Source organism: Oncorhynchus mykiss, chromosome 13 (genome assembly GCF_057628025.1).
Source record: "Oncorhynchus mykiss isolate SJ-2025 chromosome 13, ASM5762802v1, whole genome shotgun sequence".
Lineage (NCBI taxonomy): Eukaryota > Metazoa > Chordata > Actinopteri > Salmoniformes > Salmonidae > Oncorhynchus > Oncorhynchus mykiss.
Genome location: NC_143034.1, coordinates 4,357,364 through 4,378,863, shown reverse-complemented (window position 1 = coordinate 4,378,863; position 21,500 = coordinate 4,357,364). Strand labels below are relative to the sequence as shown.

At 43.1% G+C, this 21,500-nt stretch overlaps 23 non-coding genes across 23 annotated transcripts; all 23 read right to left on the bottom strand.

The window, feature by feature from the left end:
• Window positions 1-643: 643 nt before the first annotated feature.
• On the bottom strand, window positions 644-725 carry trnal-aag (transfer RNA leucine (anticodon AAG)). Its single transcript has one exon. It is a non-coding gene; the product is annotated as a tRNA-Leu (tRNA).
• Window positions 726-1,462: 737 nt separating this feature from the next.
• Window positions 1,463-1,544, bottom strand: trnal-aag (transfer RNA leucine (anticodon AAG)). The gene has a single exon. It is a non-coding gene; the product is annotated as a tRNA-Leu (tRNA).
• Window positions 1,545-2,280: 736 nt separating this feature from the next.
• Window positions 2,281-2,362, bottom strand: trnal-aag (transfer RNA leucine (anticodon AAG)). Its single transcript has one exon. It is a non-coding gene; the product is annotated as a tRNA-Leu (tRNA).
• A 735-nt stretch (window positions 2,363-3,097) lies between these two features.
• On the bottom strand, window positions 3,098-3,179 carry trnal-uag (transfer RNA leucine (anticodon UAG)). Its single transcript has one exon. It is a non-coding gene; the product is annotated as a tRNA-Leu (tRNA).
• A 738-nt stretch (window positions 3,180-3,917) lies between these two features.
• On the bottom strand, window positions 3,918-3,999 carry trnal-aag (transfer RNA leucine (anticodon AAG)). Its single transcript has one exon. It is a non-coding gene; the product is annotated as a tRNA-Leu (tRNA).
• Window positions 4,000-4,736: 737 nt separating this feature from the next.
• trnal-uag (transfer RNA leucine (anticodon UAG)) lies at window positions 4,737-4,822 on the bottom strand. The gene has a single exon. It is a non-coding gene; the product is annotated as a tRNA-Leu (tRNA).
• A 729-nt stretch (window positions 4,823-5,551) lies between these two features.
• Window positions 5,552-5,633, bottom strand: trnal-aag (transfer RNA leucine (anticodon AAG)). Its single transcript has one exon. It is a non-coding gene; the product is annotated as a tRNA-Leu (tRNA).
• Window positions 5,634-6,672: 1,039 nt separating this feature from the next.
• Window positions 6,673-6,754, bottom strand: trnal-aag (transfer RNA leucine (anticodon AAG)). Its single transcript has one exon. It is a non-coding gene; the product is annotated as a tRNA-Leu (tRNA).
• Window positions 6,755-7,491: 737 nt separating this feature from the next.
• Window positions 7,492-7,573, bottom strand: trnal-aag (transfer RNA leucine (anticodon AAG)). Its single transcript has one exon. It is a non-coding gene; the product is annotated as a tRNA-Leu (tRNA).
• Window positions 7,574-8,310: 737 nt separating this feature from the next.
• trnal-aag (transfer RNA leucine (anticodon AAG)) lies at window positions 8,311-8,392 on the bottom strand. The gene has a single exon. It is a non-coding gene; the product is annotated as a tRNA-Leu (tRNA).
• Window positions 8,393-9,129: 737 nt separating this feature from the next.
• trnal-aag (transfer RNA leucine (anticodon AAG)) lies at window positions 9,130-9,211 on the bottom strand. Its single transcript has one exon. It is a non-coding gene; the product is annotated as a tRNA-Leu (tRNA).
• Window positions 9,212-9,948: 737 nt separating this feature from the next.
• Window positions 9,949-10,030, bottom strand: trnal-aag (transfer RNA leucine (anticodon AAG)). The gene has a single exon. It is a non-coding gene; the product is annotated as a tRNA-Leu (tRNA).
• Window positions 10,031-10,767: 737 nt separating this feature from the next.
• Window positions 10,768-10,850, bottom strand: trnal-aag (transfer RNA leucine (anticodon AAG)). The gene has a single exon. It is a non-coding gene; the product is annotated as a tRNA-Leu (tRNA).
• Window positions 10,851-11,586: 736 nt separating this feature from the next.
• On the bottom strand, window positions 11,587-11,668 carry trnal-aag (transfer RNA leucine (anticodon AAG)). The gene has a single exon. It is a non-coding gene; the product is annotated as a tRNA-Leu (tRNA).
• A 1,086-nt stretch (window positions 11,669-12,754) lies between these two features.
• On the bottom strand, window positions 12,755-12,836 carry trnal-aag (transfer RNA leucine (anticodon AAG)). The gene has a single exon. It is a non-coding gene; the product is annotated as a tRNA-Leu (tRNA).
• Window positions 12,837-13,572: 736 nt separating this feature from the next.
• On the bottom strand, window positions 13,573-13,654 carry trnal-uag (transfer RNA leucine (anticodon UAG)). The gene has a single exon. It is a non-coding gene; the product is annotated as a tRNA-Leu (tRNA).
• Window positions 13,655-14,392: 738 nt separating this feature from the next.
• trnal-aag (transfer RNA leucine (anticodon AAG)) lies at window positions 14,393-14,474 on the bottom strand. The gene has a single exon. It is a non-coding gene; the product is annotated as a tRNA-Leu (tRNA).
• A 735-nt stretch (window positions 14,475-15,209) lies between these two features.
• trnal-aag (transfer RNA leucine (anticodon AAG)) lies at window positions 15,210-15,291 on the bottom strand. The gene has a single exon. It is a non-coding gene; the product is annotated as a tRNA-Leu (tRNA).
• A 736-nt stretch (window positions 15,292-16,027) lies between these two features.
• On the bottom strand, window positions 16,028-16,109 carry trnal-uag (transfer RNA leucine (anticodon UAG)). Its single transcript has one exon. It is a non-coding gene; the product is annotated as a tRNA-Leu (tRNA).
• Window positions 16,110-16,846: 737 nt separating this feature from the next.
• On the bottom strand, window positions 16,847-16,928 carry trnal-uag (transfer RNA leucine (anticodon UAG)). Its single transcript has one exon. It is a non-coding gene; the product is annotated as a tRNA-Leu (tRNA).
• A 738-nt stretch (window positions 16,929-17,666) lies between these two features.
• trnal-uag (transfer RNA leucine (anticodon UAG)) lies at window positions 17,667-17,748 on the bottom strand. Its single transcript has one exon. It is a non-coding gene; the product is annotated as a tRNA-Leu (tRNA).
• A 737-nt stretch (window positions 17,749-18,485) lies between these two features.
• Window positions 18,486-18,567, bottom strand: trnal-uag (transfer RNA leucine (anticodon UAG)). The gene has a single exon. It is a non-coding gene; the product is annotated as a tRNA-Leu (tRNA).
• Window positions 18,568-19,303: 736 nt separating this feature from the next.
• trnal-aag (transfer RNA leucine (anticodon AAG)) lies at window positions 19,304-19,385 on the bottom strand. Its single transcript has one exon. It is a non-coding gene; the product is annotated as a tRNA-Leu (tRNA).
• Window positions 19,386-21,500: the final 2,115 nt, after the last annotated feature.

Here is a 21,500-nt window from a genome sequence, read left to right as displayed (position 1 = left end):
ATCTTTATGTATCTCATGTGGCTCTTGAGTCCTTCATCTTTTTTTGATTCTCTTTTTAAAAATCTTAATTTATCTGATGTTGCTCTTTCTTCTATCGTATGAACTTAGAATTAGTTTATGCTTTTATGTCTGAAGCAGATTGAATTAGAAAAACACGGCAGATAATTGCAATAACAGACGTGGGAATTAGGGTAAAGGCTGGATTCCCTTTATTTGTCCGGTGTCCTTGGTGGCCTTGTTTGAAATTACATTACAGTTTTCTGTTGAGAAAAAGTTGCAGAGGTGGACTTTGAACCTACACCTCCGAAAGACTGGGTCCTTAAATCCAGTTCTCTGGACAGCTCGGCCACAGTTCCCACTGTTAAAATGGACTGCTTGGTCGTCGCACAGACCATCACAACTTTCCTTTTTTCCAATCAAGGATTTGACGTGAAGAACCACCGGTAGGAGGTGCAACTGCCACCGCGGGGGCACAGGACTTGGTGGCTGGTTGGTTAAGGCGATGTACTACACTATTGAGTTGGAACCCCATCCGTGACACACAACATTGCTTCTTTTCTCCCTTGCATGGCCCTGCATGAAAGTAAAAACGCTGAAATAAAGCAGAACATGTGATAGCTTGCGCAAACAAACTCAATAAAGATGACAGTGGTGGGATTTGAACCCACGCCTCCTTAGAGACTGGAGCCTTAATCCAGCGCCTTAGACCGCTCGGCCACACTACCCAGCTCTGGCAAAATATTCACACTTTCTCGTCAGTTACCTAGAGTGTCTGCACTTCCTTGTATTTTAGTCTTCTTTTTCATTTTCTTCTTTAAAATCTTTATGTATCTCATGTTGCTCTTGCGTCCTTCATCTTTTTTTTATTCTCTTTTTAAAAATCTTAATTTATCTGATGTTGCACTTTCTTCCATCGTCTAAACTTAGAATTCGTTTCTGCTTTCATGTCTGAAGCAGACTGAATTAGAAAAACACGGCAGATAATTGCAATAACAGATGTGGGAATTAGGGTAAAGGCTGGATTCCCTTTATTTGTCCGGTGTCCTTGGTGGCCTTGTTTGAAATTACATTACAGTTTTCTGTTGAGAAAAAGTTGCAGTGGTGGACTTTGAACCCACACCTCCGAAAGACTGGGTCCTTAAATCCAGTTCTCTGGACAGCTTGGCCACAGTACCCACTGTTAAAATGGACTGCTGGGTCATCGCACAGCCCAGCCCAAGTTTCCTTGTTTCCAATCAAGGATTTGACGTGATAAACCACCGGTAGGAGGTGCAACTGCCACCGCGGGGGCACAGGACTTGGTGGCTGGTTGGTTAAGGCGATGGACTACACTATTGAGTTGGAACCCTATCCGTGAAACACAACATTGCCTCTTTTCTCCCTTGCATGGCCCTGCATGAAAGTAAAAACGCTGAAATAAAGCAGAACATGTGATAGCTTGCGCAAACAAACTCAATAAAGATGGCAGTGGTGGGATTTGAAACCACGCCTCCTTAGAGACTGGAGCCTTAATCCAGCGCCTTAGACCGCTCGGCCACACTACCCAGCTCTGGCAAATTATTCACACTTTCTCGTCAGTTACCTAGAGCGTCTGCACTTCTTTCAATTTTTGTCCTCTTTTTCATTTTCTTCTTTAAAATCTTTATGTATCTCATGTTGCTCTTGCGTCCTTCATCTTTTTTTGATTCTCTTTTTAAAAATCTTAATTTATCTGATGTTGCTCTTTCTTCCATCGTATACACTTAGAATTAGTTTCTGCTTTCATGTCTGAAGCAGATTGAATTAGAAAAACACGGCAGATAATTGCAATAACAGACGTGGGAATTAGGGTAAAGGCTGGATTCCCTTTATTTTCTGGTGTCCTTGGTGGCCTTGTTTGAAATTACATTACAGTTTTCTGTTGAGAAAAAGTTACAGCGGTGGACTTTGAACCCACACCTCCGAAAGACTGGGTCCTTAAATCCAGTTCTCTGGACAGCTTGGCCACAGTTCCCACTGTTAAAATGGACTGCTTGGTCGTCGCACAGACCATCACAACTTTCCTTTTTTCCAATCAAGGATTTGACGTGAAGAACCACCGGTAGGAGGTGCAACTGCCACCACGGGGGCACAGGACTTGGTTGCTGGTTGGTTAAGGCGATGTACTACACTATTGAGTTGGAACCCCATCCGTGACACACAACATTGCTTCTTTTCTCCCTTGCATGGCCCTGCATGAAAGTAAAAACGCTGAAATAAAGAAGAACATGTGATAGCTTGCGCAAACAAACTCAATAAAGATGGCAGTGGTGGGATTTGAACCCACGCCTCCTTAGAGACTGGAGCCTAAATCCAGCGCCTTAGACCACTCGGCCACACTACCCAGCTCTGGCAAAATATTCACACTTTCTCGTCAGTTACCTAGAGCGTCTGCACTTCCTTGTATTTTAGTCTTCTTTTTCATTTTCTTCTTTAAAATCTTTATGTATCTCATGTTGCTCTTGCGTCCGTCATCTTTTTTTGATTCTCTTTTTAAAAATCGTAATTTATCTGATGTTGCTCTTTCTTTCATCGTATAAAATTAGAATTAGTTTCTGCTTTTATGTCTGAAGCAGATTGAATTGGATAAACACTGCAGATAATTGCAATAACAGACGTGGGAATTAGGGTAAAGGCTGGATTCCCTTTATTTTCCGGTGTCCTTGGTAGCCTTGTTTGAAATTACATTACAGTTTTCTGTTGAGAAAAACTTGCAGCGGTGGACTTTGAACCGACACCTCCGAAAGACTGGGTCCTTAAATCCAGTTCTCTGGACAGCTCGGCCACAGTACCAACTGTTAAAATGGACTGCTGGGTCGTCCCACAGACCATCACAACTTTCCTTTTTTCCGATCAAGGATTTGACGTGAACAACCACCGGTAGGAGGTGCAATTGCCACCGTGAGAGTACAGGACTTGGTGGCTGGTAGGTTAAGGCGATGGACTACACTATTGAGTTGGAACCCCATCTGTGACACACATCATTGCTTCTTTTCTCACTTGCATGGGCGACATGAAAGTAAAAACCCTGACATAACGCAGAACATGTGATAGCTTGCACAAACAAACTCAATAAAGATGGCAGTGGTGGGATTTGAACCCACGCCTCCTTAAAGACTGGAGCCTAAATCCAACGCCTTAGACCGCTCGGCCACAATACCCAGCTCTGGCAAATTATTCACACTTTCTCGTCAGTTACCTAGAGCGTCTGCACTTCTTTCAATTTTTGTCCTCTTTTTCATTTTCTTCTTTAAAATCTTTATGTATCTCATGTTGCTCTCGAGTCCTTCATCTTTTTTTGATTCTCTTTCTAAAAATCTTAATTTATCTGATGTTGCTCTTTCTTTCATCGTATAAACTTAGAATTCGCTTCTGCTTTTATGTCTGAAGCAGATTGAATTAGAAAAGCACGGCAGATAATTGCAATAACAGATGTGGGAATTAGGGTAAAGGCTGGATTCCCTTTATTTGTCCGGTGTCCTTGGTGGCCTTGTTTGAAATTACATTACAGTTTTCTGTTGAGAAAAAGTTGCAGAGGTGGACTTTGAACCTACACCTCCGAAAAACTGGGTCCTTAAATCCAGTTCTCTGGACAGCTCGGCCACAGTTCCCACTGTTAAAATGGACTGCTTGGTCGTCGCACAGACCATCACAACTTTCCTTTTTTCCAATCAAGGATTTGACGTGAAGAACCACCGGTAGGAGGTGCAACTGCCACCGCGGGGGCACAGGACTTGGTGGCTGGTTGGTTAAGGCGATGGACTACACTATTGAGTTGGAACCCCACCCGTGACACACAACATTGCTTCTTTTCTCCCTTGCATGGCCCTGCATGAAAGTAAAAACGCTGAAATAAAGCAGAACATGTGATAAGCTTGCGCAAACAAACTCAATAAAGATGGCAGTGGTGGGATTTGAACCCACGCCTCCTTAGAGACTGGAGCCTTAACCCAGCGCCTTAGACCGCTCGGCCACACTACCCAGCTCTGGCAAAATATTTACACTTTCTCGTCAGTTACCTAGAGCGTCTGTACTTCCTTGTATTTTAGTCTTCTTTTTCATTTTCTTATTTAAAATCTTTATGTATCTCATGTTGCTCTTGCGTCCTTCATCTTTTTTTGATTCTCTTTTTAAAAATCTTAATTTATCTGATGTTGCTCTTTCTTCCATCGTATAAACTTAGAATTAGTTTCTGCTTTTTTGTCTGAAGCAGATTGAATTAGAAAAACACGGCAGATAATTGCAATAACAGACATGGTAATTAGGGTAAAGGCTGGATTCCCTTTATTTGTCCGGTGTCCTTGGTGGCCTTGTTTGAAATTACATTACAGTTTTCTGTTGAGAAAAAGTTGCAGCGGTGGACTTTGAACCGACACCTCCGAAAGACTGGGTCCTTAAATCCAGTTCTCTGGACAGCTCGGCCACAGTTCCCACTGTTAAAATGGACTGCTGGGTCATCGCACAGCCCAGCCCAAGTTTCCTTGTTTACAATCTAGGCTTTGACATGAACAACCACCGGTAGGAGGTGCAACTGCCACCGTGGGGGCACAGGACTTGGTGGCTGGTTGGTTAAGGCGACGGACTACACTATTGAGTTGGAACCCCATCCGTGACACACAACATTGCTTCTTTTCTCCCTTGCATGGCCCTGCATGAAAGTAAAAACGCTGAAATAAAGCAGAACATGTGATAGCTTGCGCAAACAAACTCAATAAAGATGGCAGTGGTGGGATTTGAACCCACGCCTCCTGGAACCTGGACTGGAACCTTAATCCAGCGCCTTAGACCGCTCGGCCACACTACCCAAGTCTGGAAAAATATTCACACTTTCTCGTCAGTTACCTAGAGCGTCTGCACTCCCTTGTATTTTAGTCTTCTTTTTCATTTTCTTCTTTAAAATCTTTATGTATCTCATGTTGCTCTTGCGTCCTTCATCTTTTTTTGATTCTCTATCTAAAAATCTTAATTTATCTGATGTTGCTCTTTCTTTCATCGTATAAACTTAGAATTAGTTTCTGCTTTTATGTCTGAAGCAGATTGAATTAGAAAAACACGGCAGATAATTGCAATAACAGACTTGGGAATTAGGGTAAAGGCTGGATTCCCTTTATTTGTCCGGTGTCCTTTATTGGCCTTGTTTGAAATTACATTACAGTTTTCTGTTGAGAAAAAGTTGCAGTGGTGGACTTTGAACCGAAAGACTGGGTCCTTAAATCCAGTTCTCTGGACAGCTCGGCCACAGTACCCACTCTTAAAATGGACTGCTTGGTCGTCGCACAGACCATCACAACTTTCCTTTTTTCCAATCAAGGATTTGACATGAACAACCACCGGTAGGAGGTGCAACTGCCACCGTGGAGGCACAGGACTTGGTGGCTGGTTGGTTAAGGCGATGGACTACACTATTGAGTTGGAACCCCATCCGTGACACACAACATTGCTTCTTTTCTCCCTTGCATGGCCCTGCATGAAAGTAAAAACGCTGAAATAAAGCAGAACATGTGATAGTTTGCGCAAACAAACTCACTGTAATTGGCAGTGGTGGGACTTGAACCCACGCCTCCTTAGAGACTGGAGCCTTAATCCAGCGCCTTAGACCGCTCGGCCACACTACCCAGCTATGGCGAACTATTCACACTTTCTCGTCAGTTACCTAGAGCGTCTGCACTTCCTTGTATGTTAGTCCTCTTTTTCATTTTCTTCTTTAAAATCTTTATGTATCTCATGTTGCTCTTGCGTCCTTCATCTTTTTTTGATTCTCTTTTTAAAAATCTTGATTTGTCTCATGATGCTCTTTCTTCCATTGTGTACACTGAAAATTAGTTTCTGCTTTTATGTCTGAAGCAGATTGAATCTGAAAAACACAGCAGATAATTTCAAAAACAGACGAGGGAATTAGGGTAAAGGATGGATTCCCTTTATTTGTCCGGTGTCCTTGGTGGACTTGCTTGAAATTACATTACAGTTTTCTGTTGAGAAAAAGTTAAAGCGGTGGACTTTGAACCCACACCTCTGAAAGACTGGATCCTTAAATACAGTTCTCTGGACAGCTTGGCCACAGTACCCACTGTTTAAATGGACTGCTAGGTCTTCGCATAGACCAGGCCAACTTTCCTTGTTTACAATCAAGTCTTTGACGTGAACAACCACCGGTAGGAGGTGCAACTGCCACCGCGGGGGCACAGGACTTGGTGGCTGGTTGGTTAAGGCAATGGACTACACTATTGAGTTGGAACCCCATCCGTGACACACAACATTGCTTCTTTTCTCCCTTGCATGGTCCGACATGAAAGTAAAAACCATTAAATAAAGCAGAACATGTGATATCTTGCACAAACAAACTCAATAAAGATGTGGGATTTGAACCCACGCCTCCTTAGAGACTGGAGCCTTAATCCAGCGCCTTAGACAGTGCACGTAAAACTGCAGAACAAGATATCTCTGACTCATTAAAACTGTCTTTTGTTACAACTGAAATCCACTCTGTCCAGCGTCCGTGATTGGGTCTCAACTCTCCAGTATTTAAACACTAACAGAACCCAATCTGTGCCACACAGCATTTGCTAATTTCTCCCTTGCATGGGCGACATGAAAGTAAAAATGCTGAAATAAAGCAGAACATGTGATAGTTTGCACAAACAAACTCAATGTAGATGGCAGTGGTGGGATTTGAACCCACGCCTCCTTAGAGACTAGAGCCTTAATCCAGCGCCTTAGACCGCTCGGCCACACTACCCAGCTGTGGCAAAATATTCACACTTTCTCGTCAGTTACCTAGAGCGTCTGCACTCCCTTGTATTTTAGTCTTCTTTTTCATTTTCTTCTTTAAAATCTTTATGTATCTCATGTTGCTCTTGCGTCCTTCATCTTTTTTTGATTCTCTTTTTAAAAATCTTAATTTATCTGATGTTGCTCTTTCTTCCATCGTATAAACTTAGAATTCGTTTCTGCTTTTATGTCTGAAGCAGATTGAATTAGAAAAACACGGCAGATAATTGCAATAACAGACGTGGGAATTAGGGTAAAGGCTGGATTCCCTTTATTTGTCCGGTGTCCTTGGTGGCCTTGTTTGAAATGACATTACAGTTTTCTGTTGAGAAAAAGTTGCGGCGGTGGACTTTGAACCGACACCTCCGAAAGACTGGGTCCTTAAATCCAGTTCTCTGGACAGCTCGGCAACAGTTCCCACTGTTAAAATGGACTGCTTGGTCGTCGCACAGACCATCACAACTTTCCTTTTTTCCAATCAAGGATTTGACGTGAACAACCACCGGTAGGAGGTGCAACTGCCACTGCGGGGGCACAGGATTTGGTGGCTAATTGGTTAAGGCGATGGACTACACTATTGAGTCGGATCCCCATCCGTGACACACAACATTGCTTATTTTCTCCCTTGCATGGCCCTGCATGAAAGTAAAAACTCTGAAATAAAGCAGAACATGTGATAGCTTGCGCAAACAAACTCAATAAAGATGGCAGTGGTGGGATTTGAACCCACGCCTCCTTAGAGACTGGAGCCTTAATCCAGCGCCTTAGACCGCTCAGCCACACTACCCAGCTGTGGCAAAATATTCACACTTTCTCGTCAGTTACCTAGAGCGTCTGCACTCCCTTGTATTTCAGTCTTCTTTTTCATTTTCTTCTTTAAAATCTTTATGTATCTCATGTTGCTCTTGCGTCCTTCATCTTTTTTTGATTCTCTTTCTAAAAATGTTAATTTATCTGATGTTGCTCTTTCTTTCATGGTATAAACTTAGAATTAGTTTCTGCTTTTATGTCTGAAGCAGATTGAATTAGAAAAACACGGCAGATAATTGCAATAACAGACGTGGGAATGAGGGTAAAGGCTGGATTCCCTTTATTTGTCCGGTGTCCTTGGTGGCCTTGTTTGAAATTACATTACAGTTTTCTGTTGAGAAAAAGTTGCAGCGGTGGACTTTGAACCGACACCTCCGAAAGACTGGGTCCTTAAATCCAGTTCTCTGGACAGCTCGGCCACAGTACCAACTGTTAAAATGGACTGCTGGGTCGTCCCACAGACCATCACAACTTTCCTTTTTTCCAATCAAGGATTTGACGTGAACAACCACCGGTAGGAGGTGCAACTGCCACCGCGGGGGCACAGGACTTGGTGGCTGGTTGGTTAAGGCGATGGACTACACTATTGAGTCGGAACCCCATCCGTGACACACAACATTGCTTATTTTCTCCCTTGCATGGCCCTGCATGAAAGTAAAAACTCTGAAATAAAGCAGAACATGTGATAGCTTGCGCAAACAAACTCAATAAAGATGGCAGTGGTGGGATTTGAACCCACGCCTCCTTAGAGACTGGAGCCTTAATCCAGCGCCTTAGACCGCTCGGCCACACTACCCAGCTGTGGCAAAGTATTCACACTTTCTCGTCAGTTACCTAGAGCGTCTGCACTCCCTTGTATTTCAGTCTTCTTTTTCATTTTCTTCTTTAAAATCTTTATGTATCTCATGTTGCTCTTGCGTCCTTCATCTTTTTTTGATTCTCTTTCTAAAAATGTTAATTTATCTGATGTTGCTCTTTCTTTCATCGTATAAACTGAGAATTAGTTTCTGCTTTTATATCTGAAGCAGATTGAATTAGAAAAACATGGCAGATAATTGCAATAACAGACGTGGGAATTAGGGTAAAGGCTGGATTCCCTTTATTTGTCCGGTGTCCTTGGTGGCCTTGTTTGAAATGACATTACAGTTTTCTGTTGAGAAAAAGTTGCAGTGGTGGACTTTGAACCGACACCTCCGAAAGACTGGGTCCTTAAATCCAGTTCTCTGGACAGCTCGGCCACAGTTCCCACTGTTAAAATGGACTGCTTGGTCGTCGCACAGACCATCACAACTTTCCTTTTTTCCAATCAAGGATTTGACGTGAACAACCACCGGTAGGAGGTGCAACTGCCACTGCGGGGGCACAGGATTTGGTGGCTAATTGGTTAAGGCGATGGACTACACTATTGAGTCGGATCCCCATCCGTGACACACAACATTGCTTATTTTCTCCCTTGCATGGCCCTGCATGAAAGTAAAACCGCTGAAATAAAGCAGAAAATGTGATAGCTTGCGCAAACAAACTCAATAAAGATGGCAGTGGTGGGATTTGAACCCACGCCTCCTTAGAGACTGGAGCCTTAATCCAGCGCCTTAGACCGCTCGGCCACACTACCCAGCTGTGGCAAAATATTCACACTTTCTCGTCAGTTACCTAGAGCGTCTGCACTCCCTTGTATTTCAGTCTTCTTTTTCATTTTCTTCTTTAAAATCTTTATGTATCTCATGTTGCTCTTGCGTCCTTCATCTTTTTTTGATTCTCTTTCTAAAAATGTTAATTTATCTGATGTTGCTCTTTCTTTCATGGTATAAACTTAGAATTAGTTTCTGCTTTTATGTCTGAAGCAGATTGAATTAGAAAAACACGGCAGATAATTGCAATAACAGACGTGGGAATGAGGGTAAAGGCTGGATTCCCTTTATTTGTCCGGTGTCCTTGGTGGCCTTGTTTGAAATTACATTACAGTTTTCTGTTGAGAAAAAGTTGCAGCGGTGGACTTTGAACCGACACCTCCGAAAGACTGGGTCCTTAAATCCAGTTCTCTGGACAGCTCGGCCACAGTACCAACTGTTAAAATGGACTGCTGGGTCGTCCCACAGACCATCACAACTTTCCTTTTTTCCAATCAAGGATTTGACGTGAACAACCACCGGTAGGAGGTGCAACTGCCACCGCGGGGGCACAGGACTTGGTGGCTGGTTGGTTAAGGCGATGGACTACACTATTAAATTGGAACCCCATCCGTGACACACATCATTGCTTCTTTTCTCCCTAGCATGGCCCGACATGAAAGTAAAAAACATGAAATAAAGCAGAACATGTGATAGCTTGTGCAAACAAACTCAATAAAGATGGCAGTGGTGGGATTTGAACCCACGCCTCCTTAGAGACTGGAGCCTTAATACAGCGCCTTAGACCACTCGGCCACACTACCCAGCTCTGGCAAAATATTCACACTTTCTCGTCAGTTACCTAGAGCGTCTGCACTCCCTTGTATTTTAGTCTTCTTTTTCATTTTCTTCTTTAAAATCTTTATGTATCTCATGTTGCTCTTGCGTCCTTCATCTTTTTTTGATTCTCTTTCTAAAAATGTTAATTTATCTGATGTTGCTCTTTCTTTCATCGTATAAACTGAGAATTAGTTTCTGCTTTTATATCTGAAGCAGATTGAATTAGAAAAACATGGCAGATAATTGCAATAACAGACGTGGGAATTAGGGTAAAGGCTGGATTCCCTTTATTTGTCCGGTGTCCTTGGTGGCCTTGTTTGAAATGACATTACAGTTTTCTGTTGAGAAAAAGTTGCAGCGGTGGACTTTGAACCGACACCTCCGAAAGACTGGGTCCTTAAATCCAGTTCTCTGGACAGCTCGGCCACAGTTCCCACTGTTAAAATGGACTGCTTGGTCGTCGCACAGACCATCACAACTTTCCTTTTTTCCAATCAAGGATTTGACGTGAACAACCACCGGTAGGAGGTGCAACTGCCACTGCGGGGGCACAGGATTTGGTGGCTAATTGGTTAAGGCGATGGACTACACTACTGAGTCGGATCCCCATCCGTGACACACAACATTGCTTATTTTCTCCCTTGCATGGCCCTGCATGAAAGTAAAACCGCTGAAATAAAGCAGAGCATGTGATAGCTTGCGCAAACAAACTCAATAAAGATGGCAGTGGTGGGATTTGAACCCACGCCTCCTTAGAGACTGGAGCCTTAATCCAGCGCCTTAGACCGCTCGGCCACACTAACCAGCTGTGGCAAAATATTCACACTTTCTCGTCAGTTACCTAGAGCGTCTGCACTCCCTTGTATTTCAGTCTTCTTTTTCATTTTCTTCTTTAAAATCTTTATGTATCTCATGTTGCTCTTGCGTCCTTCATCTTTTTTTGATTCTCTTTCTAAAAATGTTAATTTATCTGATGTTGCTCTTTCTTTCATCGTATAAACTGAGAATTAGTTTCTGCTTTTATGTCTGAAGCAGATTGAATTAGAAAAACACGGCAGATAATTGCAATAACAGACGTGGGAATGAGGGTAAAGGCTGGATTCCCTTTATTTGTCCGGTGTCCTTGGTGGCCTTGTTTGAAATTACATTACAGTTTTCTGTTGAGAAAAAGTTGCAGCGGTGGACTTTGAACCGACACCTCCGAAAGACTGGGTCCTTAAATCCAGTTCTCTGGACAGCTCGGCCACAGTACCAACTGTTAAAATGGACTGCTGGGTCGTCCCACAGACCATCACAACTTTCCTTTTTTCCAATCAAGGATTTGACGTGAACAACCACCGGTAGGAGGTGCAACTGCCACCGCGGGGGCACAGGACTTGGTGGCTGGTTGGTTAAGGCGATGGACTACACTATCGAGTTGGAACCCCATCCGTGACACACAACATTGCTTCTTTTCTCCCTTGCATGGCCCTGCATGAAAGTAAAACCGCTGAAATAAAGCAGAACATGTGATAGCTTGCGCAAACAAACTCAATAAAGATGGCAGTGGTGGGATTTGAACCCACGCCTCCTTAGAGACTGGAGCCTTAATCCAGCGCCTTAGACCGCTCGGCCACACTACCCAGCTGTGGCAAAATATTCACACTTTCTCGTCAGTTACCTAGAGCGTCTGCACTCCCTTGTATTTCAGTCTTCTTTTTCATTTTCTTCTTTAAAATCTTTATGTATCTCATGTTGCTCTTGCGTCCTTCATCTTTTTTTGATTCTCTTTTTAAAAATCTTGATTTATCTGATGTTGCTCTTTCTTTCATGGTATAAACTTAGAATTAGTTTCTGCTTTTATGTCTGAAGCAGATTGAATTAGAAAAACACGGCAGATAATAGCAATAACAGAGGTGGGAATTAGGGTAAAGGCTGGATTCCCTTTATTTGTCCGGTGTCCTTGGTGGCCTTGTTTGAAATTACATTACAGTTTTCTGTTGAGAAAAAGTTGCAGCGGAGGACTTTGAACCGACACCTCCGAAAGACTGGGTCCTTAAATCCAGTTCTCTGGACAGTTCGGCCACAGTTCCCACTGTTAAAATTGACTGCTTGGTCGTCGCACAGACCATCACAACTTTCCTTTTTTCCAATCAAGGATTTGACATGAACAACCACCGGTAGGAGGTACAACTGCCACCGTGAGAGCACAGGACTTGGTGTCTGGTTGGTTAAGGCGATGGACTATTGAGGTGGAACCCCATCCGTGACACATAACATTTATTTTTTTCTCCCTTGCATGGCCCTACATGAAAGTAAAAACACTGAAATAAAGCAGAACATGTGATAGCTTGCAAAACGAACTCAGTAAAGATGGCAATTGTGGGATTTGAAACCAACCCCCTTAGAGACTGGAGCCTAACTCCAGCGCCTTAGACCACTCGGCCACACTACCCAGCTCTGGCAAGATATTCACACTTTCTCGTCAGTTACCTAGAGCGTCTGCACTCCCTTGTATTTCAGTCTTCTTTTTCATTTTCTTCTTTAAAATCTTTATGTATCTCATGTTGCTCTTGCTTCCGTCATCGAACCCGTACGGGAGTTGTAGCAATGAGACAAGATAGTAGCTACTACAACAATTGGATACTACGAAATTGGGGAGAAAAAGGGGTAAAATTCAAAATAAAAAAATAAATAAAAATAAATAAAGCAAACAAACTCAATAAAGATGGCAGTGGTGGGATTTGAACCCACGCCTCCTTAGAGACTGGAGCCTTAATCCAGCGCCTTAGACCGCTCGGCCACACTACCCAGCTCTGGCAGGATATTCACACTTTCTCGTCAGTTACCTAGAGCGTCTGCACTCCCTTGAATTTTAGTCTTCTTTTTCATTTTCTTCTTTAAAATCTTTATGTATCTCATGTTGCTCTTGCGTCCTTCATCTTTTTTTGATTCTCTTTTTAAAAATCTTAATTTATCTGATGTTGCTCTTTCTTCCATCGTATAAACTTAGAATTAGTTTCTGCTTTCATGTCTGAAGCAGATTGAATTAGAAAAACACGGCAGATAATTGCAATAACAGACGTGTGAATTAGGGTAAAGGCTGGATTCCCTTTATTTTCCGGTGTCCTTGGTGGCCTTGTTTGAAATTACATTACAGTTTTCTGTTGAGAAAAAGTTGCAGCGTTGGACTTTGAACCGACACCTCCGAAAGACTGGGTACTTAAATCCAGTTCTCTGGACAGCTCGGCCACACTACCAACTGTTAAAATGGACTGCTAGGTCGTCGCACAGCCCAGCCCAACTTTCCTTGTTTACAATCTAGGCTTTGACGTGAACAGCCACCGGTAGGAGGTGCAACTGCCACCGCGGGGGCACAGGACTTGGTGGCTGGTTGGTTAAGGCGATGGACTACACTATTGAGTTGGAACCCCATCCGTGACACACATAATTGATTTTTTTCTCCCTTGCATGGCCCTACATGAAAGTAAAAACGCTGAAATAAAGCAGAACATGTGATAGCTTGCGCAAACAAACTCAATAAAGATGGCAGTGGTGGGATTTGAACCCACGCCTCCTTAGAGACTGGAGCCTAAATCCAGCGCCTTAGACCGCTTGGCCACACTACCCAGCTCTGGCAAGATTTCCACACTTTCTCGTCAGTTACCTAGAGCGTCTGCACTCCCTTGTATTTTAGTCTTCTTTTTCATTTTCTTCTTAAAAATCTTTATGTATCTCATGTTGCTCTTGCGTCCTTCATCTTTTTTTGATTCTCTTTTTAAAAATCTTAATTTATCTGATGTTGCTCTTTCTTCCATTGTGTACACTGAAAATTCGTTTCTGCTTTTATGTCTGAAGCAGATTGAATCTGAAAAACACAGCAGAATTTTTTCAAAAACAGAGGTGGGAATTAGGGTAAAGGCTGGATTCTCTTTATTTGTCCGGTGTCCTTGGTGGCCTTGTTTGAAATTACATTACAGTTTTTTGTTGAGAAAAAGTTAAAGCGGTGGACTTTGAACCCACACCTCTGAAAGACTGGATCCTTAAATACAGTTCTCTGGACAGCTTGGCCACAGTACCCACTGTTAAAATGGACTGCTAGGTCGTCGCACAGCCCAGCCCAACTTTCCTTGTTTACAATCTAGGCTTTGACGTGAACAGCCACCGGTAGGAGGTGCAACTGCCACCGCGGGGGCACAGGACTTGGTGGCTGGTTGGTTAAGGCGATGGACTACACTATTGAGTTGGAACCCCATCCGTGACACACAACATTGCTTCTTTTCTCCCTTGCATGGCCCTGCATGAAAGTAAAAACGCTGAAATAAAGCAGAACATGTGATAGCTTACGCAAACAAACTCAATAAAGATGGCAGTGATGGGATTTGAACCCACGCCTCCTTAGAGACTGGAGCCTTAATCCAGCGCCTTAGACCACTCGGCCACACTACCCAACTCTGACAAGCTTCCACACTTTCTCGTAAGTTACCTAGAGCGTCTGCACTTCCTTGTATTTTAGTCTTCTTTTTCATTTTCTTCTTTAAAATCTTTATGTATCTCATGTTGCTCTTGCGTCCTTCATCTTTTTTTGATTCTCTTTCTAAAAATCTTAATTTATCTGATGTTGCTCTTTCTTTCATCGTATAAACTTAGAATTAGTTTCTGCTTTTATGTCTGAAGCAGATTGAATTAGAAAAACACGTCAGATAATAGCAATAATAGACGTGGGAATGAGGGTAAAGGCTGGATTCCCTTTATTTTCCGGTGTCCTTGGTGGCCTTGTTTGAAATTACATTACAGTTTTCTGTTGAGAAAAAGTTGCAGTGGTGGACTTTGAACCGACACCTCTGAAAGACTGGGTCCTTAAATCCAGTTCTCTGGACAGCTCGCCCACATTACCAACTGTTAAAATGGACTGCTGGGTCGTCCCACAGACCATCACAACTTTCCTTTTTTCCAATCAAGGATTTGACGTGAACAACCACCGGTAGGAGGTGCAACTGCCACCGTGAGAGCACAGGACTTGGTGGCTGGTTGGTTAAGGCGATGGACTACACTATTGAGTTGGAACCCCATCCGTGACACAGAACATTGCTTATTTTCTCCCTTGCATGGCCCTGCATGAAAGTAAAAACGCCGAAATAAAGCAGAACAAGTGATAGCTTGCGCAAAAAAACTCAACAAATATGACAGTGGTGGGATTTGAACCCACGCCTCCTTAGAGACTGGAGCCTTAATCCAGCGCCTTAGACCGCTCGGCCACACTACCCAGCTCTGGCAAATTATTCACACTTTCTCGTCAGTTACCTAGAGCGTCTGCACTTCCTTCAATTTTTGTCCTCTTTTTAATTTTCTTCTTTAAAATCTTTATGTATCTCATGTTGCTCTTGAGTCCTTCATCTTTTTTTGATTCTCTTTTTAAAAATCTTAATTTATCTGATGTTGCTCTTTCTTCCATCGTATAAACTTAGAATTAGTTTCTGCTTTTATGTCTGAAGCAGATTGAATTAGAAAAACACGGCAGATAATTGCAATAACAGACGTGGGAATTAGCGTAAAGGCTGGATTCCCTTTATTTTCCGGTGTCCTTGGTGGCCTTGTTTGAAATTACATTACAGTTTTCTGTTGAGAAAAAGTTGCAGTGGTGGACTTTGAACCGACACCTCTGAAAGACTGGGTCCTTAAATCCAGTTCTCTGGACAGCTCGCCCACAGTACCAACTGTTAAAATGGATTGCTGGGTCGTCCCACAGACCATCACAACTTTCCTTTTTTCCAATCAGGGATTTGACATGAACAACCACCGGTAGGAGGTGCAACTGCCACCGTGAGAGCACAGGACTTGGTGGCTGGTTGGTTAAGGCGACGGACTACACTATTGAGTTGGAACCCCATCCGTGACACACAACATTGCTTCTTTTCTCCCTTGCATGGCCCTACATGAAAGTAAAAACGCTGAAATAAAGCAGAACATGTGATAGCTTGCGCAAACAAACTCAATAAAGATGGCAGTGGTGGGATTTGAACCCACGCCTCCTTAGAGACTGGAGCCTAAATCCAGGGCCTTAGACCGCTCGGCCACACTACCCAGCTCTGGCAAGATTTCCACACTTTCTCGTCAGTTACCTAGAGCGTCTGCACTCCCTTGTATTTTAGTCTTCTTTTTCATTTTCTTCTTTAAAATCTTTATGTATCTCATGTTGCTCTTGCGTCCTTCATCTTTTTTTGATTCTCTTTCTAAAAATCTTAATTTATCTGATGTTGCTCTTTCTTCCATCGTATAAACTTAGAATTCGTTTCTGCTTTTATGTCTGAAGCAGATTGAATTAGAAAAACACGGCAGATAATTGCAATAACAGACGTGGGAATTAGCGTAAAGGCTGGATTCCCTTTATTTGTCCGGTGTCCTTGGTGGCCTTGTTTGAAATTACATTACAGTTTTCTGTTGAGAAAAAGTTGTTGTGGTGGACTTTGAACCGACACCTCTGAAAGACTGGGTCCTTAAATCCAGTTCTCTGGACAGCTCGCCCACAGTACCAACTGTTAAAATGGACTGCTGGGTCGTCCCACAGACCATCACAACTTTCCTTTTTTCCAATCAAGGATTTGACGTGAACAACCACCGGTAGGAGGAGCAACTGCCACCGTGAGAGCACAGGACTTGGTGGCTGGTTGGTTAAGGCGATGGACTACACTATTGAGTTGGAACCCCATCCGTGACACACAACATTGCTTCTTTTCTCCCTTGCACGGCCCTGCATGAAAGTAAAAACCATGAAATAAAGCAGAACATGTGATAGCTTGCGCATACAAACTCAATAAAGATGGCAGTGGTGGGATTTGAACCCACGCCTCCTTAGAGACTGGAGCCTAAATCCAGCGCCTTAGACCGCTCGGCCACACTACCCAGCTCTGGCAAGATTTCCACACTTTCTCGTCAGTTACCTAGAGCGTCTGCACTCCCTTTGTATTTTAGTCTTCTTTTTCATTTTCTTCTTTAAAATCTTTATGTATCTCATGTTGCTCTTGCGTCCTTAATCTTTTTTTGATTCTCTTTTTAAAAATCTTAATTTATCTGATGTTGCTCTTTCTTCCATCGTATAAACTTAGAATTCGCTTCTGCTTTTATGTCTGAGGCAGACTGAATTAGAAAAACACGGCAGATAATTGCAATAACAGACGTGGGAATTAGGGTAAAGGCTGGATTCCCTTTATTTGTCCGGTGTCCTTGGTGGCCTTGTTTGAAATTACATGACAGTTTTCTGTTGAGAAAAAGTTGCAGTGGTGGACTTTGAACCGACACCTCTGAAAGACTGGGTCCTTAAATCCAGTTCTCTGGACAGCTCGCCCACAGTACCAACTGTTAAAATGGATTGCTGGGTCGTCCCACAGACCATCACAACTTTCCTTTTTTCCAATCAGGGATTTGACATGAACAACCACCGGTAGGAGGTGCAACTGCCACCGTGAGAGCACAGGACTTGGTGGCTGGTTGGTTAAGGCGACGGACTACACTATTGAGTTGGAACCCCATCCGTGACACACAACATTGCTTCTTTTCTCCCTTGCATGGCCCTACATGAAAGTAAAAACGCTGCAATAAGGCAGAACATGTGATAGCTTGCGCAAACAAACTCAATAAAGATGGCAGTGGTGGGATTTGAACCCACGCCTCCTTAGAGACTGGAGCCTAAATCCAGCGCCTTAGACCGCTCGGCCACACTACCCAGCTCTGGCAAGATTTCCACACTTTCTCGTCAGTTACCTAGAGCGTCTGCACTCCCTTTGTATTTTAGTCTTCTTTTTCATTTTCTTCTTTAAAATCTTTATGTATCTCATGTTGCTCTTGCGTCCTTAATCTTTTTTTGATTCTCTTTTTAAAAATCTTAATTTATCTGATGTTGCTCTTTCTTCCATCGTATAAACTTAGAATTCGCTTCTGCTTTTATGTCTGAAGCAGACTGAATTAGAAAAACACGGCAGATAATTGCAATAACAGATGTGGGAATTTGGGTAAAGGCTGGATTCCCTTTATTTTCCGGTGTCCTTGGTGGCCTTGTTTGAAATTACATTACAGTTTTCTGTTGAGAAAAAGTTGCAGTGGTGGACTTTGAACCGACACCTCTGAAAGACTGGGTCCTTAAATCCAGTTCTCTGGACAGCTCGCCCACAGTACCAACTGTTAAAATGGATTGCTGGGTCGTCCCACAGACCATCACAACTTTCCTTTTTTCCAATCAGGGATTTGACATGAACAACCACCGGTAGGAGGTGCAACTGCCACCGTGAGAGCACAGGACTTGGTGGCTGGTTGGTTAAGGCGACGGACTACACTATTGAGTTGGAACCCCATCCGTGACACACAACATTGCTTCTTTTCTCCCTTGCATGGCCCTACATGAAAGTAAAAACGCTGAAATAAAGCAGAACATGTGATAGCTTGCGCAAACAAACTCAATAAAGATGGCAGTGGTGGGATTTGAACCCACGCCTCCTTAGAGACTGGAGCCTAAATCCAGCGCCTTAGACCGCTCGGCCACACTACCCAGCTCTGGCAAGATTTCCACACTTTCTCGTCAGTTACCTAGAGCGTCTGCACTCCCTTGTATTTTAGTCTTCTTTTTCATTTTCTTCTTTAAAATCTTTATGTATCTCATGTTGCTCTTGCGTCCTTCATCTTTTTTTGATTCTCTTTTTAAAAATCTTAATTTATCTGATGTTGCTCTTTCTTCCATCGTATAAACTTAGAATTCGCTTCTGCTTTTATGTCTGAAGCAGACTGAATTAGAAAAACACGGCAGATAATTGCAATAACAGACGTGGGAATTAGGGTAAAGGCTGGATTCCCTTTATTTGTCCGGTGTCCTTGGTGGCCTTGTTTGAAATTACATTACAGTTTTCTGTTGAGAAAAAGTTGCAGCGGTGGACTTTGAACCGACACCTCCGAAAGACTGGGTCCTTAAATCCAGTTCTCTGGACAGCTCGGACACAGTACCCACTGTTAAAATGGACTGCTTGGTCGTCGCACAGACCATCACAACTTTCCTTTTTTCCAATCAAGGATTTGACGTGAACAACTACCGAAGGAGGTGCAACTGCCACCGTGGGGGCACAGGACTTGGTGGCTGGTTGGTTAAGGCGATGGACTACACTATTGAGTTGGAACCCCATCCGTGACACACAACATTGCTTCTTTTCTCCCTTGCATGGCCCTGCATGAAAGTAAAAACGCTGAAATAAAGCAGAACATGTGATAGCTTGCGCAAACAAACTCAATAAAGATGGCAGTGGTGGGATTTGAACCCACGCCTCCGTAGAGACTGGAGCCTTAATCCAGCGCCTTAGACCGCTCGGCCACACTACCCAGCTCTGGCAAAATATTCACACTTTCTCGTCAGTTACCTAGAGCGTCTGCACCCCCCTGTATTTTAGTCTTCTTTTTCATTTTCTTCTTTAAAATCTTAATGTATCTCATGTTGCTCTTGCGTCCTTCATCTTTTTTTGATTCTCTTTTTAAAAATCTTAATTTATCTGATGTTGCTCTTTCTTCCATCGTATAAACTTAGAATTAGTTTCTGCTTTTATGTCTGAAGCAGATTGAATTGGAAAAACACGGCAGATAATTGCAATAACAGACGTGGGAATTAGGGTAAAGGCTGGATTCCCTTTATTTGTCCGGTGTCCTTGGTGGCCTTGTTTGAAATTACATTACAGTTTTCTGTTGAGAAAAAGTTGCAGCGGTGGACTTTGAACCGACACCTCCGAAAGACTGGGTCCTTAAATCCAGTTCTCTGGACAGCTCGGCCACAGTACCAACTGTTAAAATGGACTGCTAGGTCGTCGCACAGACCATCACAACTTTCCTTTTTTCCAATTTGACGTGAACAACCACCAGTAGGAGGTGCAACTGCCACCGCGGGGGCACAGGACTTGGTGGCTGGTTGGTTAAGGCGATGGACTATTGATTTGGAACCCCATCCGTGACACACAACATTGCTTCTTTTCTCCCTTGCATGGCCCTACATGAAAGTAAACACGCTGAAAAAAGCAGAACAGGGCCTCCCGGGTGGCGCAGTGGTTAAGGGCGCTGTACTGCAGCGCCAGCTGTGCCATCAGAGTCCTGGGTTCGCGCGCAGGCTCTGTCGTAAATAAAAATAAACAAAGCAGAACATGTGATAGCTTGCGCAAACAAACTCAATAAAGATGGCAGTGGTGCGATTTGAACCCACGCCTCCATAAAGACTAAACCCAGCGCCTTAGACCACTCGGCCACACTACCCACCTCTTGCAAAATATTCACACTTTCTCGTCAGTTACCAGAGCGTCTGCACTCCCTTGTATTTTAGTCTTCTTTTTCATTTTCTTCTTTAAAATCTTTATGTATCTCATGTTGCTCTTGCGTCGTTCATCTTTTTTTTATGATCTTTTTAAAAATCTTAATTTATCTGATGTTGCTCTTTCTTCCATCGTATAAACTTAGAATTAGTTTCTGCTTTTATGTCTGAAGCAGATTGAATTAGAAAAAAATGGCAGATAATTGCAATAACAGACGTGGGAATTAGGGTAAAGCCTGGATTCCCTTTATTTGTCCGGTGTCCTTGGTGGCCTTGTTTGAAATTAAATTACAGTTTTCTGTTGAGAAAAAGTTGCGGTGGTGGACTTTGAACCGACACCTCCGAAAGACTGGATCCTTAAATCCAGTTCTCTGGACAGCTCGCCCACAGTACCAACTGTTAAAATGGACTGCTGGGTCGTCCCTGAGACCATCACAACTTTCCTTTTTTCCAATCAAGGATGTGACGTGAACAACCACAGGTAGGAGGTGCAACTGCCACCGTGAGAGCACAGGACTTGGTGGCTGGTTGGTTAAGGTGATGGACTACACTATTGAGTTGGAATCCCATCCTTGACACACAACTTTTCTCCCTTGCATGGCCCTGCATGAAAGTATAAACGCTGAAATAAAGCAGAGTTGCTTGCGCAAACAAACTCAATAAAGATGGCAGTGGTGGGATTTGACCTCACGCCTCCTTAGAGACTGGAGCCTTAATCCAGCACCTCAGACCACTATGCCACACTACCCAGCTCTGGCTAAATATTCACACTTTCTCGTCAGTTACCTAGAGCGTCTGCACTTCCTTGTATTTTAGTCTTCTTTTTCATTTTCTTCTTAAAAATCTTTATGTATCTCATGTTGCTCTTGCGTCCTTCATCTTTTTTTGATTCTCTTTTTAAATTTTTTTATTTATCTCATGTTGCTCTTTCTTCCATTGTGTACACTGACAATTAGTTTCTGCTTTTATGTCTGAAGCAGATTGAATCTGAAAAACATGGCAGATAATTTCAAAAACAGAGGTGGGAATTAGGGTAAAGGCTGGATTCCCTTTATTTTCCGGTGTCCTTGGTGGCCTAGTTTGAAATGACATTACAGTTTTCTGTTGAGAAAAAGTTGCAGTGGTGGACTTTGAACCGACACCTC